Source organism: Raphanus sativus, chromosome 5 (assembly GCF_000801105.2).
Source record: "Raphanus sativus cultivar WK10039 chromosome 5, ASM80110v3, whole genome shotgun sequence".
In the NCBI taxonomy this organism is placed as follows: domain Eukaryota; kingdom Viridiplantae; phylum Streptophyta; class Magnoliopsida; order Brassicales; family Brassicaceae; genus Raphanus; species Raphanus sativus.
The window spans coordinates 18,668,971-18,687,354 of record NC_079515.1 but is presented as its reverse complement, the minus strand read 5'-3'; the positions used below and the strand labels follow the sequence as shown (position 1 = coordinate 18,687,354).

The window sequence follows — 18,384 nt, the reverse complement described above, 5'->3', positions numbered from 1 at the left end:
TTAAGGGCTTATTTGCAAACTAATACAAATTAGATAAATATCATTGATTTTGATATAATGTAGTTTCTAACGTTTGTGCCACAAAGTATCCACTTTTATTATTTCTCTCGACAGGTACTAGGTAAATGTTTATGAAAAGGAATAATGTGGCTAATAGAATATAAGATCAAGTGCACCTGAAATATCCCAAATGAAAAAAGAATAAACTATACACGTATATCTTTATTGATGGCATATATAGCATCGAGTGTTCTTTTCCATACCATCGAAGTAATTTAGGATTATAACCCAATCTACAACCTAAATACTAAACATATCCCAAACCCAACCCCTAGATAAAAACCTTATCCAAATTCACCCCAACCTCTAAATACTAAACTCTGAACTCTAATCACTAAATCATAAACCCAAATATCAATACTATTAAAACAGAATGTTCTTTTTGAAGTGCCCTTCTGTTTCACAAATATTTACAGTTTCCTACCACTGATATACTTTTAGGCTATACTTTTGATTAAATACTTTTTTAAATTTTCCTAAAAACCTATATGCTAACGTATTATTCTGCAGAATATTTTCAACTCTTTTAGTTTATTTATCTACGGTAGTTATCCTTTAAATTTCCTATCGTGGCTATATGTATTAATATATAGCCTAAACAATATGTACAGAAAAAAAAATCTAACAGTTAAATTCGTATCATCAGTTTCCATAGACGATGACAATTTGTTTCGTTAACGATGACAATTTGTTTCGTTAACATAATTCCATTATGTGCAACCTTCAGTACTAAACAATATAGGGAAAATTGCCAAAACGGAACGAAAATTCAGCATAGTTGTCCCTATAGTATAAAACTATCATTTAGTTGTCTTTTAGTATAATTTTTTTTCATAATCCCAAAACTAACCCTTGATTAATCTAATTAAATACATTAAACTAATAGAATTTAAATTTTTTTTTTTTTGTCGACTTAAAAAAAAAATTTAAAACGTTTAAAAAGGGAAAAATGAAAATAAAAATAAAAACTTTTAATTTTAATAAAAATAAACTTTGTAAAACTTAATAAAAATAAAAATAAAAATAATTTACAAATTTTGATTAATAAAAAACGTTAAATCAACCTAATAAAAACAGTTTGCAAAGTTTTATTTTTTATAAAAAGGTTAAAATGTATGTAAACTTTTTAATTTTATCAAATTTTTTAATAAAAAAATGTATTTCTATAAAGTTTGTTTAAACTTTTTATCAAAAACTTTTTGTAAAGTTTTATTTTTATTTTTATAAAGTTCACAAATTTTATAAAGTTTGTTTAAAGTTTTTATTAAACACATTAAACTAAAATAATTTTAAAAAATTCAATTAAAACGTTTTAAAAGGGGAAAATAAAATAAAACTTTTAATTTTTTTTTAAAAATAAACTTTGAAAAATAAAAATAATTTACAAATTGTTTTTAATAAAAACGTTAAATAAAATTATTAAAAATATTTTACAAAGTTTTATTTTTATAAAAAGTTTAAAATGTTTGTAACCTTTTTAATTTTATCAAACTTTTTAATAAAAATAAAACTTTTAAAAATGTTTTTAATAAAAATAAAATTGTGAACTTTATAAAAATAAAAATAAAAAAATTACAGAAAATTGCACGTAATTTCAAAACACCACATGTTGTATAGATATGTATTTATATAGAACGAGAATTTATGAAAAAAAATCAAAAGAAAAACTATGGAAAAACCATAGATTAATGAAGAAGACAAGGGAAAATCATTTTTTAAAATTTTTTGACAAGTAAAATCGAAAATAACACGTTTTAGGAAGTTAGAATATTTTTAAGAGATTTTTAGAATATTTTCTTAACTGAAACTTTCATTAATTTTCGGAAAAATGAGGTAATCTTATCCGTAGAATGCGCCTTCTAAAAGTTTAGAAGATTGACAAAAATCCAGAACACTCTTTCTACTTTTAGTAGACATAAGAGTACACTTTAGAAAACACATTCCGCGAAATTTAGAGTACCTAATAAAAGTAGAAGATGCATCCGGACGAAAAATAGATAGCTTTAGGATTAGTAGAATGCGCATTCCATTTATTTAGAAATTTAGTAAATAGTAGAATGTATGTTCTAAAAATAGTAGATGAACGTGTTTATTAGAAATCGTTTTCTACTATACCATTTTCCGTAGAATGCACATTCTACCTTTAGTAGAACGTATTTTCAAATTTTTATTTATCAACTTTTTGAAGAAAAAAAAATACCAGCTTGTGTATATAGATGTTTTATTAATTGTTTGTATTTTTAATATTTTTTTGATTCACAAAACTATTTATTTCGTTAGTTTTCAGAAATACAAAGGGTAAAAAAAGAAAAATTGGACAAAAAAAGGATTTATACCAAATGGACAACACCTTTGTTTTTTTGTTCTCTATTGACAATTTTCCCAACAATATATGTATGGTGGAATTTTTAATTATTAAAATATACGAGTTTGTACATTTGTATGGTTACATTTTTAGATGTATATATTCAGATACAAACGAACCCCTATACCCCCAAATTAATTTTAATTCATTATTGTATTTATTAATAACATGATAAAGACCCATATCCATGGATTATCTGCTGATACATATGGAAGACTCGCAATGATAAGTTATTCAGGGGAATAGACAGGGATCCAGGTGATCTAGTAAGACATGCAGAGAGTGAATGCCAAGCTTGACATAATGCTAGAGAGAATATGAACATGCCCCAAGCTATTCAAGAGCCTCAAGTTTTAAACTTGGGTGATATATGCATGATAGATGGTTCATAGACTTCTACGGATCAGTTCAGTGAACTCGGATGGGTTTGGAAAGATAACATGGAGAAAATCCAGCTACTGGGGACAAGAAACTTAAGGAGGAAGGAATCAGCTCTACACTCGGAATTGGAAGCTGTGAAATGGGCTATGGAAACAATGTTGCAACACTCAGATTGTTAGAGAATTGGTACAGACTGCAAAGACCTGATTACAATGTTGACGGAACCACAAGCATGGCCAAGCTTCTCAACTGAATTGGAGATGATTCAAACGATCAAGATGTGCTACTCAGACTTCAAGATCTGCTACGTACCAAGAAAAGAAAATGTGATAGCCGACTCATTAGCTAGGACTGCTCGTATTTTTCATAGATCGTTATGCTACTTTAGTTGTTTTATTCCGGTCTGGTTACCCAGACCACCTCAAACTTGAATAGATGTCACAGAAAATAACATGATAAATTTGTTAACTATAATATAATCTCAAACCCCTTCAGCCTCTAGGCCTTTGTAACTAATAAAAGTCTCCATCAACACTCACGATTCAACAAATAACAAATCCATAATAGTAGCTGCATAAAAACATGTATTTAGTAACTTTACATATTATCTCCATATATATAAAACTATAAATTATTATTTAATTTATATTAGCCGCTTAAAAATAGAAACAATCTGTCCACGTGTTATAGAATCCATTTGCAAGCTAATTAGTGAATCATCCAAGAAATAATATGTGCCTTTTAAATAAAAACAATAATAGCTTCTTATCTCCATTTTGCAACTGTATATTTTTAAATCAAACAAACTCAACGATTTGATTTTGAAATATATTATATATAGTTTCAAATCCAATATTTTCCTAACCAACATTGCCCAAATTCTCAAGGTATATAGTAGAACAAAATATCCATCACTTAATATATTACAGACAGAGCCGGTCCTATAACTATGGAGGCTAGAAGCCATAAAAATAATGTGGCCGCCTGGGTTTGAACTTGTGACCTCATTAAACTAGTAATAATGCATTTACCAAATATGCTAAAGGAACTTTTTTGACAAATGTGGCCGGATTATTACTTAATAATTGGCGGCTAGAAGCAAGTGCTTGACCTGCTTCTGGTCAAGACCGGCTCTGATTACAGATTAGTTGATATGTGAAGAACTTTAATACTACCTAATGAAACCCTAAATCCTATTTTTATTTTGTGTTTACTTTGAATAATGAACCAATAGTATTTTTACAACCAATTAGATCCAAAATCTTAAAACCGTTATTTAATTATATGAGATTTTTTTTAACTGAAAGAAAAAATTCACACGCAAAATATTCAAATTTCAAACTCAAAATATAAAACCACCAAATCCGAAGATTTGTTGAACTCTAATAAAAATATTATGTTTCGAAAATATGTTGTTAATCAATAAACCAAATAATATTCTTTATCCATTACCAATTAGTAACAAACCCTTAAACCTCCTACGCAAATATCCGTCATCCTAACAAATTTACTGACAAATAATGATATTCATATCTAATATATTAAAACTGAAGTACAAATTAAGAGTAACCCTTAAACTTGCACAATATTTACAGGTCTGTGCCACTGAATTAATTAATAAATCTAATATTAAGTATTTATTGTATTTTCCTTATTTAATTAAAATTAAAACTACTACTTCCTATAATCTAGGTAACCAATAAATTTACTATATTTTGATACTCTATGCAATCAATTAAATATAAATTTTTCTTAACACAATCATTAACAAACAACCATTCACAAATAATATGACAATCCAAAGAAACTGTTTCGCATGATGAAAATCGAGAATCGAGATCCTAACGTCTTCGATTTGATGTTCCTTCGGCTAAGCTAGAAACAAAGTTAATACTACTTGAATATAAATTTGTAAATATATGATTTTATTTATATCTAATATATTAAAACTGAAGTACAAATTAAGAGTAACCCTTAAACTTGCACAATATTTACAGGTCTGTGCCACTGAATTAATTAATAAATCTAATATTAAGTATTTATTGTATTTTCCTTATTTAATTAAAATTAAAACTACTACTTCCTATAATCTAGGTAACCAATAAATTTACTATATTTTGATACTCTATGCAATCAATTAAATATAAATTTTTCTTAACACAATCATTAACAAACAACCATTCACAAATAATATGACAATCCAAAGAAACTGTTTCGCATGATGAAAATCAAGAATCGAGATCCTAATGTCTTCGATTTGATGTTCCTTCGGCTAAGCTAGAAACAAAGTTAATGCTACTTGAATATAAATTTGTAAATATATGATTTTATTTATATTTCATATAAATAATATCCCAATGAAAATCGAATATGTTAAATGTTGAAGAATATAAATTAAGTATATAGCACCAAATTTTAAATAGTATATATAACATTTTATCATACATTTAAATTTTGGTCCATGAAAAAAATATATAAAGTATATTTGTGCGATTGGGCATGTCATATTTTAAAAATCTTAATGAAATGGTTGACGATTCAAAACTAAAATAAAATTACTCAATATAAATTATAAAAATATTGTATTTAAAATTTTCATAATAAAAATATTTAATAAATTTAAATTAGAAAATATATACTAACATTTATATAAAATCAATATTTATTTATAAATATGTGAAAAAACACATGACGTTTAAACTAAAACGCCTCAATACCACTAAAATAGTAGTTTTACTCTTTTTAATTATTCAGGTAAATATAAAAATATACAGTTAGCAATATGGTTTTTTGGATACCCGTTCAAATATGAATCGTTTTTCAGGTACTATATTTTTGTGTTTTGAAATTAGGCTTCGTTCGAGTATTATAAATTTTTTTGGTGACTTTTGAATTGGATCCTTCTGGTCCAAGTGAATTCAATTCTGATGTATTGGAACCTAAAAATATCCAAATAACTAATATATGTAAAGTTTCAAATATTTTTACCAAAAATAATTATATTACCTAATTCGATTCAGGTATTTTTTATTTAAACTAAAGTAACCTAAAAATTATTAAATGACCAAAAGTAATCATATTATCCGTTTTGGTTCGAATCCGATTATGATGTATAAGAACCTAAAATATTCAAATATCCAATATACATTCAGTTATATAATGACACATCTAAAATATATGATATTAATTATTAAAAACAAACATCAGTTTTTAAAAAATCAAAATTAAAACCCGCACGGATGTGCGGGTGAAGCTCTAGTAGTTTATTAACAGAATATACCTTATCATTCAAACGAAATATCCTCCCTCCTAACTTAAATGTTCTAAAGCAAATTACGTGGTTGAAAACAAAACTAGAAATAATTCGGATATTCTTTCAAACCCTATCTATTGTAAGCTATAGATACTCCGTAGTCAAACAATCCCCATAAACAATTTTTTTTTTCTTCGAAAACGAAAGAAAATTTCGTACCTTTCAAAACTGAAACCTTACAGAACTGATTGGTACATCCAAGTGAAAGTAATCCACACCTGGGAGCAAATAAACCCGAAATCTGGTGAAACGTTTGAAATCATTTCGTGACAAGAAGGTAAATTGAACAAACACATAGTCTATTCAGTTATATTGTCTCAGGCACCTCTTGATTTTTTTATATGTACTGTATGGCTTTGGTTGAACTTGACAGAACCGTATTTTATAAACTACGGACTACTGAATATTGTAAAAAATAAAAAATGATAATACTATACCAAAGAGTAAGAAAAGGATGATACAACTGCAGAGGCGATATATTATATTTTTCCTTAACTCAAATACGTCTCATAGTGCGACGGTTCGATAACGTAATGAGTCCCAGGATACAACTGCAAACAATCTTCTGAATTTGCGTCATTCTATCAGAAACTTGGCGAAATTAGTTTTGTGTTGTACTCTCAGACACAAAATAAAAATACTAACATAACTATTTCATAATGGGAGAATGATTTTTACTCTTATCATATACTCCCTCCGTTTCAAATTATATGTCGTTTTAGAGCAAAATTTTTGTTTCAAAATAAGTGTGTTTTATGATTTCAATGCAAAATTTATTGATTTTTATTCTAAATTATTTTTCTATTGGTTGAAAACTGGTTAGGTGTATTGGCAATGATGTTTTTATCAAGTAAATATACAAAATTAAATGTTTTATTAATCTGTGTGTCGAAGTCTAGAACGACAAATAAAATGAAACGGAGGGAGTATCTGTTTTTTCTATTAAAATGAGAACACACACAACTTGTTTATACACTCACAAAGTGCAAACGTATATTGTGTATTGATGGAGCATTTACTTGACAAATTAATTGGCATTAAGGAGTGTAACTTCTCCATGACCAAATTAACGTCACTTTAAAAAATATTCTTTTTTGACAAAATCAAACTGAACAATATTCTTTGTAGTGGGTTATTATTATGAATAAGATCTATAAAAATAAGTTAATTGACATGATGTCCGATTAAAAAATTTAAATCTAATTCAAATCCAAATATTCAAAGTGATATATTTGCTTAGTTTTTATACTCAGCTAAATATAAGCTTTACAACCTTTTTAAATCATTCACTTTGGACTTCCATTTCTCATTCAAAACCAGAATTTGTTTTTACATATAAATACACTATTCCATAGTGTTTGTCAAACATTCGGTTATTCCGACGAACGTCTGATGTTAGGAGTTTTGAGGCTCCTAAGTCAAATGATTGTAAAATGGAAGTAAGTTGTCGAACCAGTTCTGAGGGATTCAAATGCAGAGAGAATGCAAGTATTTGCCTAATCTAAGTACAATCAGTGATTTGATGATTTCTAAACTAAAACTAGAATGCAACTAACAGAAATGATACTTTTAAGCTATTGGAAAGGAGAACTCATGGGTATAGGGATTTCAGACCTTGGGTGATCAAGTTTCGAACTAAGGATGACAAATGAATCAATCAAACTATTAACCTTAAGCCTAGACACAATTCTAAGCAAGCTCTATGTCTAGATGAATGCTCATTTGCTAACATGTCTCAAACATCAAATGTCTTTGGTTGAATAACATGCAAGCAATCATTATTAACAAGTCTATTAGCTATTTTAGCATCTTTAACAACAAATATCTTTGGCAAAGTACACTAAGAGCCTAGGAGAGTTGACTCAGGCATTTTATCAAACACCTTTTGGGTGGGAAATGTCTAGAGATTACCCTTTGAGTGGCCTACTCAAATGATGCATTAAGATCACTCTACTATGCAAGAAACAAGTATGATTTACACCTAACACATCCTAGAACTAACCTAATCACCCTAAATCACCCTAACCCATGAATCCAAAAGGTGATTACTCACTAATCTCCATGATTCCTCTTAAACCCATGGTGGATTTCAGATGAATCATATAGAGAACTAGAAAAGAAAATCACAAGAACACAAGAACAATCAAATCAAAAGAGAGCTTTTTTTTGAGAGAGTTTTGTGTATTCAATAGATAAAAGATCATCTGCCAACGGTGGCTACCCAGAATACTTAAACATTAGGTTTTTCAGTGCAAAAACGTGCACAATAAATTGCAAAAATGTCCTTCAAAAATAATAAAATCGTGCAGATGGTGATGCGGAGCGACCCCCGAGAGTCGCTCCAGCACGTCGCTCTGGCTTCGGGAGCGACCTCGGGTGGTCGCTCTGAGGGGTCGCTCTGACCTCGTTTCTTCGTGTCTCCGAGTGATGAGAACGCGAGCGACTTGGAGGTGTCGCTCTGGGAAGGTCGCTCTGAGAGGTGGGGCACAGCGACTCCGTAGGGTCGCTCCGGGAAGGTCGCTCCGATGCTTTGCTCGTCCAATGATCACCTTTTCACCTCTTTTGAGCTCCAAACACATCCAAATGTCTCCAATAACTTCACTTGACACTCCAGTACCTAATAGAGACTTATGCATGCAAAATGCAACCTAAACATGTCTAAATCATATTCTATATGATGAAAATGCATATGAATGAATAGCTAAAACAATACAAATATGCAAGATATCAACTCCCCCACACTAGTCCTTTACTTGTCCACAAGTAGACTTTCAAGAACCAAGGAGAAGAGGTTTGAAGGTGGGGACTCATAATCAAAAGAAACTCTTCTTAGTTCTCAACCTAACAACCTTGCACAATCATACCAAATAGCAAGAGCAATGATTTTATCCATCTCTAACATCTCTAGGCCTATCTCAGCTCCTTTGATCTCTACACTCATTAATCATGCATCCACAAACCACAAATCCACATCTCTCTAACATTTATGAAGCAACTCAATAGGCATCTCACACATGGTCAACTGGTCCAAGTCATTTGGTTTGGTAAGACAAAGGCTTTAATGCAAGTGAAATCAGAGGTTCAAAATGATCTTTTAAGGTGGTTTACTCTCAAAACAAAGTAGCTTTGACATTACACATAATATATCTAAGAAAGGGATCAACTCACGCATACAATGCTCAATCTCCATTGTTCTACCCTTTCCCAAACACAAAAGATATTCAATTATTCCTCAATGTCAAATCAAACTCACATCTCTCATCAAAAGATCCCAAGAACATTTTTCACATCAGACTATTTCTTTTTGAAATCAATAAGGGATTTTCACAATTTTAAAACAAATCTCAGCTCCTAACAACTTTGCTAGCCCCCTTTTTATTTTATTATTTTTTATTTTATATTTGGGGGCAAGACTTTTCACAATAAGAGCTAGATACTTCTCCACTTATCCCAAAAAGACTAATCATTTAAACACAAAGAGTCAAACCTTTCATATTCCCAAATCACAATCACAACACTCACCCCCTTCCTATACCTAGACAATAGAGTGGCTAATCTAGCAGGAATGGAGACTAAGCATTGTCGTTCCCAATACTCTCAACATTATGCATATGTAAAGCTTTCCAAAAAGGCATCACTCAATAAATAATGATGGTTTAAAAAGGAGGTATGTGTTTTGGGAGTGGAGTACCACTTGAGTTTGTCAAAAAGATTGGTAAAACAGATGGGACAACTCAAGTGTGTATATCCATGACTTAGTACACAAGGGACCATATGCAAGAGACATTAAAACAGGAGCTTGCTTCAAAGAGAGAGTATCAACAGTCAAATGAGTTTCAAGAGGAGCATTCAAGGCGCGAAGTTTACAAGCTTTCCAAAGGGTGCTCAAGCTACTTGTCATGATTACAAAGGTCAACAAATTCAGCACTTAGCATGAGCTCTTTACAAGGTTGAAATCCCCCTAATGCATGAATGCAACCTATACGCTTCTAGACTCAATCCTAAAAATGCAAATGATGCAACTAAATGATTCTTTTTGTGTTTTTCAATTTTTTTTTTTTTTTGGATTTTTCTATGCAAATAAGAATGTAATATGCAATGCATGAGACTCAAAATCATGAAAACAAACATGATCAAATACTTGGTACCTCCCCCACACTTAAATCACACAATCTCTGTGTGAGTGAGGTACCCAATGGAAATGTGAAATACAAAGAAAAGTGGGATTGTGTGTTACCTTCCGTGGAGCGAGGTGTGAACGTCGCTGCGACAGGTCGCTCCCAGCTGGAGCGACTTCGGTATGTCGCTGTGAGAAGATCGCTCTGAGGTCGGTTTCTGTGTTTCCACTCGCGTGTGACGCGAGCGACCTCGGCATCTCGCTCTGGACATGTTGCTCCCAGGTGGAGCGACCTAGAGGTGTTGCTGCGATGAGATCGCTCTGGTGTCCGACTTTCTGCTCAGTACCTGCACACAACTTCACTCTCCCATTGTTTTATGCAATAAAATGATAATGCAAATACTAATGCAATATATACAAGGATACTCATGGGACTTCCTCCCAAGTGGGCTTGGTTTAAGTCTCGAGCTTGACTTTACCTCCTTTGGATCAGGCTGGAATAGGTGCAGAAAGTGGAGTTGACACCCCATCTTCCTCAGGTGGTAGCTCATCAAAGTGATCATCAGCAGGAGGAGGATTCATCTCTTCAATGGTGAAGGCTTGTCCAAATACAGTGGGGTTCCTCATCTTCTCCTTGATGTCAAAGTGGAGGATGTTCTCCTTGCCCAAATGGAGGTCGATCTTCCCTTCTTTCACATTCACAATAGCTCCTGCTGTAGCTAAGAATGGCATTCCAAGAATCAATGGTTCTTGAGCCTCCTCACCCATTTCAAGCACCACAAAATCTGTAGGTATCTCATACCTTTCAATCTTCACAGGGAGGTTCTCTAGGATGCCCACAGGGTACTTCACTGAACGGTCAGCCAACACCAGAGAGAGTCTACACTTCTTGTATTGAGTGAAGCCAAGCTTCTTTGCCACAGAAAAAGGCATCAAGCTGACACTAGCTCCCAAATCGCAGAGACATTTCTCAAATACCATAGGTCCAAGAGCATAAGGGAGTGTGAAGCATCCTGGATCCTCTAGCTTCTCTGGAGCATCAAGCCTCTGAATGATGGCATTGCACTCATGACTCAGAACCATCATGCCTTCCATCTCCTTCTTCTTAGTAGCTACAACATCTTTCAGGAGTTTGCTGTATTGAGGAATCAGCATCAAAGCATCAATGATGGGCATTGTAACTTGAGCTTCACTCATCTGCTTCTCAAACAAAGCCTTGTACTTCTGTAGCAGCTGCTTCTTGAATCTACCAGGGAATGGAAGCTTGGGTTCATAGGGAGGGGGGACAGAAGGGCTCTCACCTGCTGGAGCAGCATATTCACCATCTTTTGTTGTCTTCTTCTCTTCTCCAACCTTTCCTTTACCCTTATCTTTCTCAATCTTCTCCAAGATCTCATCATCTGTCTTCTCATCAACAATGACCACTTCATCATCTAGATTGATGGCTACCTCATCACCTTGTTTCTCAGCATCCTTGGTGAGGATTCTAGGTGGTAACTGCTTACCACTCCTGAGTGTGACAGCTTTTGCTTCCTTGGGGTTTTGATCAGATTTTCCAGGTAGAGATCCTGGCTGGCGATTCTGGTGGGTGCTCATGGAAGCAAACTGAGTCTCCAAATTATTGATAGAAGAAGCGAGGTGGGTGAATTTGTTGTTGAGTTCATTGTAGCTCCCATCAATCTTGGAGTGAAGGTTCTTCAGCTCATAGCCCACATGTTTCTCACTTCGAGTCTGAGACTCCAAGATCTGTTTCAGTAAGGCATCAGTGCTGCTTTGTTGAGGGGCAGAGGAGCTAGGAAAGGAGTTTTGCTGAGGCTGATAGTTGCTCTGCTGGTTGTTTCGAGGCTGATAACCACTCTGCTGGTTGTTTGAATAGGGCTTCTGTTGGTAGTTGTTGTACTGAAAGTTGGGTTCCTTCTTGTACCAGCTACCATTACTGTTGATGAAACACAATTCTTCTTGCCCTTCCAAACCCTCAACCTCATTGACAGTAAGAGGTGTCTCCTGGCTTGGGTTGCCAACAAAGTTAACCTGCGCTTGTGTGGCCTTATCAGCAATGAGTTTGTCAATCTTCTCCTGAAGAGCCTTTATCTCATTCCTTGTTTGATTGTCATCACCTCTGCTGCTTCTGTCATGGTCTCCACTGTAGACTGCATCACTCTTAACCATGTTCTCAACCAGAGCCTCTGCCTCTTCCTCAGTTCTCCCCAAAAAGAACCCATTGCTAGCTGTATCCAGTCTGGCTCTGTACTTAGGAAGAGCACCTCTGTAGAATGTGCTCAGCAAGCTCTCTTTAGAGAATCCATGGTGTGGGCACTGAGCTTGGTAACCATTGAATCTCTCCCAAGCTTAACTGAATCCTTCCAAGTTCTTCTGTTGGAAGCTGGAGATCTCATTCCTCAACTTAGCAGTTCTTGAGGTAGAGAATTGGAAGCTGGAGATCTCATTCCTCAACTTAGCAGTTCTTGAGGTAGAGAAGAACTTCTCCAAGAATGCCCGTTTGCAGTCTTCCCAAGTGGTGATGGAGTCACTTGGTAGAGACTTCTCCCACTGACATGTCTTATCCCCCAAAGAGAAAGGGAATAGCTTGAGCTTTAAGGCATCCTCTGACACACCATTAGTCTTTGACATACCACAGTAGCTGTCAAACTTATCCAAGTGATCAAATGGGTCCTCCACAGCCAGACCATGATACTTGTTGTTCTCTATGCAGTGTAGCAGTCCTGATTTGATCTCAAAGTTGTTAGCAGCTACAGCTGGTGCTCGGATTCCAAGTCTAGGACCATGAATGTTGGGGCGGTCATAAGTGCCAATGGGGCGAGCTGGTCGCTGTTGGGGCCCTTATGGAACATTGTTTACTCCATTGAGATTCAGAGGATTTTGTGGATCAGCCATCTCAGCTTCATGTGTCTGCAGTAAAGCTTCCTGCTCTTCTTCTCTTCTTTTTCTAGCACACTCTTTCTCTAAAGCTCTGATGTCTGCGGCTCTTGGAACAAGGTTTGATGTACCTTTGTTCCTCAAGTTCATACACCTGAAAATCACAAAGAGTGAAGAAGAGAATCAATAACTTACAAAAATAAAAATGACTTAGTCTCAAGCAAATGACTAAATCTCAATGTTCAAATCAAACTCAGAATTTGGCAACGGCGCCAATTTGATGTTAGGAGTTTTGAGGCTCCTAAGTCAAATGATAGTAAAGTGGAAGTAAGTTGTCGAACCAGTTCTGAGGGATTCAAATGCAGAGAGAATGCAACTATTTGCCTAATCTAAGTGCAATCAGTGATTTGATGATTTCTAAACTAAAACTAGAATGCAAGTAACAGAAATGATAATTTTAAGCTATTGGAAAGGAGAACTCATGGGTATAGAGATTTCAGACCTTGGGTGATCAAGTTTCGAACTAAGGATGACAAATGAATCAATCAAACTATTAACCTTAAGCCTAGACACAATTCTAAGCAAGCTCTATGTCTAGATGAATGCTCATTTGCTAACATGTCTCAAACATCAAATGTCTTTGGTTGAATAACATGCAAGCAATCATTACTAACAAGTCTATTAGCTATCTTAGCATCTTTAACAACAAATATCTTTGGCAAAGTACACTAAGAGCCTAGGAGAGTTGACTCAGGTATTTCATCAAACACCTTTTGGGTGGGAAATGTCTAGAGATCACCCTTTGAGTGGCCTACTCAAATGATGCATTAAGATCACTCTACTATGCAAGGAACAAGTATGATTTACACCTAACACATCCTAGAACTAACCTAATCACCCTAAATCACCCTAACCCATGAATCCAAAAGGTGATTACTCACTAATCTCCATGATTCCTCTTAAACCCATGGTGGATTTCAGATGAATCATATAGAGAACTAGAAAAGAAAATCACAAGAACACAAGAACAATCAAATCAAAAGAGAGCTTTTTTTTTGAGAAAGTTTTGTGTATTCAATAGATAAAAGATCCTCTGCCAATGGTGGCTACCCAGAATACTTAAACATTAGGTTTTTCAGTGCAAAAACGTGCACAATAAATTGCAAAAAGGTCCTTCCAAAATAATAAAATCGTGCAGCTGGTGATGCGGAGCGACCCCCGAGAGTCGCTCCAGCACGTCGCTCTGGCTTCGGGAGCGACCTCGGGTGGTCGCTCTGAGGGGTCGCTCTGACCTCGTTTCTTCGTGTCTCCGAGTGATGAGAACGCGAGCGACTTGGAGGTGTCGCTCTGGGAAGGTCGCTCTGAGAGGTGGGGCACAGCGACTCCGTAGGGTCGCTCCAGGAAGGTCTCTCCGATGCTTTGCTCGTCCAATGATCACCTTTTTCACCTCTTTTGAGTTCCAAACACATCCAAATGTCTCCAATAACTTCACTTGGCACTCCAGTACCTAATAGAGACTTATGCATGCAAAATGCAACCTAAACATGTCTAAATCCTATTCTATATGATGAAAATGCATATGAATGAATAGCTAAAACAATGCAAATATGCAAGATATCAACGTCTTCGCCCGGAAAACTTACCAAAAATGGTCTAAAACCATCTCGTCAAAAAACGAGTTCCAACAATCCCCCACATGAATAGAAATGCTTCTAAACACTAGACGACTCGACAGACTTAACTTCCTATACAAGACTCGACAAGACTCAACAAGACTCAACTAAGAACTTTGGAGAGTACAAGCGAGAAATTCACTGCATGATGAGTTGGTAGCAATTTTTCAGCCTTGAACCAGTCATTGTTAATAGCTATCGGATTTACTCGGCCAGGAGGTGGCCATGATGGCTTGAACCTCCCGGACTTTGGTGTAAACCTAGAAAATAGCCAAAACACAGTTTCATTTTTTCACAAAACCAATTTCTCTATTGTGTTCATTTTGGCCGTGAACATTCCTGGTAATCATGAGTGAACTTTAGAGAATATAGCCATTTTATTCTCCTAGAAACGGTCTCATTTCACACTCACAAGGTGATTTTCCATTAGTTTTGTTTAGAGGAGTATCATGTACTACTCCATTCATATCTCAAAAACAATTGACACAAATTATTAAAAACAAATGCTTATCCTCTATTCCTTACATGTAGCACTGTTTAATCATCCTAGGAACTGGGTATAGACCGAAGTCTTACAGTGCTTTGGGCAGATTTAGTTTGACTTAGTTGTCTCCTTGAACCTATTTCTTGGGATCTCCAATCAGATAAGTAGAGTTACCGCCAAACCTCATCTTAGTTCATAGACTAAACCCATTCCTTTTGATGATATTACAATTTGATCTCATGACACACCTTTAATAACATGATCCTAAGTTGTCATCACATTGAACATAATCTGTTGAGATTAGTCGAGATCAATTGTCTAATGATTTTTGTCATTTTTTTTTAAGATACAATCAACCATTATACATAAAACTCAGTGTACAACACTAATTCTTTTTCCTTTATTTAATTTTTTTTTTTTGATAACTATCACTATGTTCATTTGGTCTCTTGCCAATGACTTTATATGGTAAGCAAAGCTTCCCTCACATTTCTTGAGATAGCTCAAAAACATGCATATTTATTTACATTTAACATCTCTTAAGAGTTTACAACTCCTTTAGATTTAAATGAATAAAAAAATAATTTCGAAAATGTATTTCATTCTTAGAAATTCACATTTTAGATTCAACTATTTTCATAGTTCTCTTAAGTTGATTTATAAATCTAACTTTTATATGCTTTGATTTTTTCCAAAAACATATTTTGCTTTTAGCAAATATACATATCATTATATGATAGTGTTTGTACCATCGAAACCACCATTTTTTATGGTTATTCTCAAACATATTAACTTTAGAAACTACAATACACATGTCAATTTCAGTCATATTGGTTTGAAAATTCTCATTGATTTTGCATGGTCAACCTTTTTAAAAGGTGCATTTAAGCATTGACGAAATACAAATGTTTTGATCAATATCAACAAACATTTTATTTCTTATGGCAAATGATTTATATGTGGCATACCTCTCCCAAACTTAATTTGGGGCGTCGACTCACAAAATTAATTTCCATCCATACAACTTGATCTCAAAAGATCAAAATGTTGTTTATAAATATGGTTTCACCATATTTTTGAAACTTTTAATAGTTTTTTATTTTCTCGTGATCAAGCACTTAATAATCAAATTAAGATGTTCCAAAAAATCTGAAATCACAAAATCAAAACGTTAGTCACGTTAGTCACGCAGCACAGAAAAATATATTAAATCATGGACGATGACAATCTGATGGAAAAACAAAATATTTGATCTCCATCAATATATTTCTCCAATTCAGATCCCATTCCGGCATCTTTAACCTATCCTTACAAAAAAATACTTTTTACAATAATCAGTCCGGTTAGTACAAAGCAAAAAACGGATATTTTGAGTTAAGATTGATAGAACCGTATTTTATAAACTACGGACTACTGAATATTGTAAAAAATAAAAATGATAATACTATACCAAAGAGTAAGAAAAGGATGATACAACTGTAGAGGCGAAATATTATATTTTTCCTTAACTCAAATACGTCCCGTAGTGCGACGGTTCGATAACGTAATGAGTCCCATGATACAACTGCAAACAATCTTCTGAATTTGCGTCACTCTATCAGAAGCCTGGCGAAAATTAGTTTTGTGTTGTACTCTCAGACACAAAATAAAAATACTAACATAACTATTTCATAATGGGAGAATGATTTTTACTCTTATCATATATCAGTTTTTTCTATTAAAATGAGAACACACACAACTTATTTATACACTCACAAAGTGCAAACTTATATTGTGTATTGATGGAGCATTTACTTGCAGTGCCGGCTTAGCATGGAGGGCGGTCAGTGCGACCACCCCAGGGCCCATCCTAATTTCTTTTCTTTTTTAAATTTTTTTAGTGACATATATAATATACTAAATTTAAACTTATATAATATTATAAAATGTGAGTACAGAAATTTAATAAAAACTCAAATTAAAACATGCATGTTAGTTTATTTGTGTAAAAGTAACTTAAATATATTTAAAATTAGTCATTATATAGGGCCTAAATATATTTTTTTATAATATAAAGTTCAAAAGAATTTTTTTGCACTAGGGCCCTTAATAGTGTTGAGCCGGCCCTGTTTACTTGACAAATTAATTGGCATTAAGGAGTGTAACTTCTCCATGACCAAATTAACGTCACTTTACAAAGACATTTATTATTCCTTTTTGACGAAATCAAACTGAACAATATTCCTTGTAATGGGTTATTATTATGAATAAGATCTATAAAAATAAGTTAATTGACATGATGTCCAATTAACAAATTTAAATCTAATTCAAACCCAAATATTCAAAGTGATACATTTGCTTAGTTTTTACACTCAGCCAAATATAAGCTTTACAATCTTTTAAAATCATTCACTTTGGACCTCCATTTCTCATTCAAAACCAGAATTTTTTTTTGACATATAAATACACTATTTCATAGTGTTTGTCAAACATTCGGTTATTCCGACGAACGTCTTCGCCCGAAAAACTTACTGAAAATGGTCTAAAACCATTTCGTCAAAAAACGAGTTCCAACAGGACTTTGTCTCATGACTCTCATCATCATACAACATGTAAACTTTGACTGTAAAATTAAGAGAAAACATTAGTTGACAGTTTAGATTTTACAAATATTAAACATATTATAGTCATTGTAGGCATTGAAAATTTTATGTCATTATACAAAAACTTATATTTTCTCAGTTTTGTTGTTTTTGTGATATTGGTTAGACTCACATGAATAAAGCTCTGCCTATACAAATGTCACTGCACAGCCGGCATATGAGTAAATCTTCTATACTATTAAAATAGAAGTACAAATATAAAATATCCTTAAGTTTTTCAAGTTATTTACATTTCTATATCACTGAAATTATTAATAATTTTTCATTTTAATAATGTTGTCTTTTTGGATTAGTTAATGCATATTCCTAACTATAATTTCGCCAAAAACAAAAACGAAAACAATGACTTCAAGTCTTCAATGTAATCCGTTGTTTTGATTAAATTGCAGTGTGAAAAGTCTCAGGAAAATGGAATGATATAATAACCACTTTAGGCTTACCTTTCTTCTTCACCTCAACTGTAATAATCAGA

General features: G+C 33.4%; 1 non-coding gene across 1 annotated transcript; it reads left to right on the top strand.

Annotated features, from left to right (window-relative positions):
• Positions 1-12,535: 12,535 nt before the first annotated feature.
• LOC130495301 (small nucleolar RNA R71) lies at positions 12,536-12,642 on the top strand. The gene has a single exon (XR_008934573.1). It is a non-coding gene; the product is annotated as a small nucleolar RNA R71 (small nucleolar RNA).
• The last annotated feature ends 5,742 nt before the right edge of the window (positions 12,643-18,384 follow it).